A 2,702-nucleotide genomic window follows, 5' to 3' on the forward strand; every position below is an offset into this window, starting at 1 on the left:
ATTTTTCTGTTTGCTTGTAGTTATTTTCCTCTAAAATGCATCATGGTCCATTATAATATTTTCAAGATTTTTTTAAAATTAGAATTTCACATGAGCACCTTATTTACATCATATCCTCTTTTTCTGTCCTCTTTCCAAATTCCCCCTGTCATTTCCAGTCCCTTTAAATTCAAGGTCTCTTACCATTTGACCGTTATCATTACACACACACACACACACACACACACACACACACACACACACACTTTATTAAAAATAAAACAAACCTATCAAGTCCCTTTAGTGTTTCTCATGTATATGTCTTTGCTGCTGAGCACTTGGGATTGAATAATTTATCAGTGAGCTTGATCCTGAAGAAGGATGACTCTCTCTCTCTCTCTCTCTCAGCAGCCATTATTACCATTAGGTTGTCATCTAGGGGTAGGAAGTTTTGAGACTTCCCCCACCCTTATTGATATGTCAACTAATGTTCCCATTTGTCAGATTTCGTTCAGATAACTTATCATTGAGGTTTCCTGGATGCAGTTTCTCTGATGTGTATACACACACATGAAAGATATATATATATGTAGTTCAGTCTCTCACTGCACACACTGCAGACATCCTGGTTATTGGACTCTTAAAATTTCCCTGGCCCTCCTCCTTGAAGTTTCTGTCTGCTCCAGTAAATGCATTGACTTTCAATGTTTAGACAAATGCCCAAATTTATCAGAGATAATGTCCAATAATCACACAATTAAAACAATATATCTTTTGCTGGTTTTTTATCCTGCTATATCTTACTTCAGATCACTTATTATCTCTTTCATTATGCTTAGCCTTCATTTATTCATCGACTATTACAATCCTCTGTTTCATTTGATAATGTCTCTATATGTACTATCCTATTACTAATCTCAACAGTGTAACTAGGTCATGATTTATTGTCAATAACAGTTGGGAGAATGAATGAATGAGGTCAAGTAACTAATATTAATGTGACAGTTGACTATCTATGTGGAGTGCTCCAGACTTCAGAGAGAAACCCAGTATTTTGATAATTTAGTATATGCTTTAATTAAAAAAATAAAGTTTTGAAAATCCTGTCTGGCATTTGGCTAAGATGAAGAAAAGTTGTAAAAAGATGGCTGAAAATCAAAGTCTAAATAAAAATATAAGTTCACACATATAAGACCAACAGGACAGGTTCCCTTGATACAGTGAAATATAATCCATGAAGGGACAAGAAGTCACCATTAGAATAATCCTCCTGAGCCATCAGGATTGGCTGAAATCCAAAGCACAGCTTGTTATCAGTCATATGTGAGGGGCGTGGCCTCACAAGCAGATTCACATAGAAGCAGTTTGATAAGGTTGGTCAAAGGAAGGTAAAAGCCTTCTCTTATAGAGGCTTCCCTTTCACTTTAAAGAAGATGGCGATTGTCTTCTGGGAGCAGGAGGACAGAGATGATGAGTGACAGAAACTAGATGATAGGAGTATTCATCTGACTGAAATGATTTTGGAGAAGTTTGGGGAAAGGTATTATGGAGAGTAGGAATAGGAGTTGACCAACAAATGGTATCAATAGGAAGGGTAAGGGTGAGTGGCTCTGACTTTGATGAGCCTGAGCAGGAACTAGTCAGCTGTGATGTGTCCTTCATTGTTCATGTCATTTAGCTGCAGACTCAGAAAAAATAGGAGGCTCCCTCTACCCCAAGTTGGAATTGGTGCTCAAGTTTGTGACGAAAAGGTCAATGAACAAGGGAGTCAAAAGTTTTGAGGTGATGGCAGCAACATGCCACAAAATCCACATTAGCTTCTAAGGAAAGTGAACTGAGTGCAGATTGCAAGAGTTATAGGGCTAGCGATCAGGAAGTTCCAGCTCACAAAGGTACAAAGAGATAGTAACAATTGTGTGAGTACACATGCACACACATCCACACATACTCACATACCAAAATAAAACCAAAACTCGAGGCAGCAGGATGACCATTAGCATGGGGTATTGAAATGATTTTAATCATTAGGGGGAAATGACTGTGTTTTGTGACAAAGCCTGCTTTCTCCTAGCCAGACTAGCAACATGAGCTCCATAAAATTCTTTAGAGTGTAGGCAACATCTATCTGCATATCTAGGCCAGGATGCAGCTTACAATTGGGAATGAAGAGGCTTCATCAATGAGAAGAGAAGGGTTGCCAAGGCAGGCTCTGGCAGCATTACACTAGTTGATTAAAAACAAACAAGAAACAAATACAAAACTGTCACACTTGCTGGCACAATTTGGTGTGGAGTGATAGCTAGGGGGGAGTATGCCAGCAATGGGCAATGGGAGGCACTTTGTAGACCTGGGCACACCCATCCTTCCAAACCCATGATTCCAGGTGGCAGGTGACTCTGTTTCATGACAAATGTTTTCTTCCTACCAATACAAATATGAACCAAAGATAGCCAAGGCCTTCTCTGTCACTGAGTACCTCCATCCATGACACAAGAGGGCGATGGTTTCTCATGAAGATCGCAGGACTCACTGAGAACAAGGAAGGGTCTGTTCCCAGTTCTGTTTTTGTTCAGCAGCAAACAGAGCCACTTGTCAGGCTGACGGTCCCTTTGCATCGCCACGGCAGCAATGGTTTGAAAGAGAGTAGAGAGAGATGGCGGAAAAAGACATTAAAAGGAAAATGTCACTATTTCCAAATGCCATATTATTTGACAGCTACTCTT

The sequence above is a fragment of the Grammomys surdaster genome, unplaced genomic scaffold (genome assembly GCF_004785775.1).
Source record: "Grammomys surdaster isolate TR1022 unplaced genomic scaffold, NIH_TR_1.0 140, whole genome shotgun sequence".
NCBI classification, from domain to species: Eukaryota; Metazoa; Chordata; class Mammalia; order Rodentia; family Muridae; genus Grammomys; species Grammomys surdaster.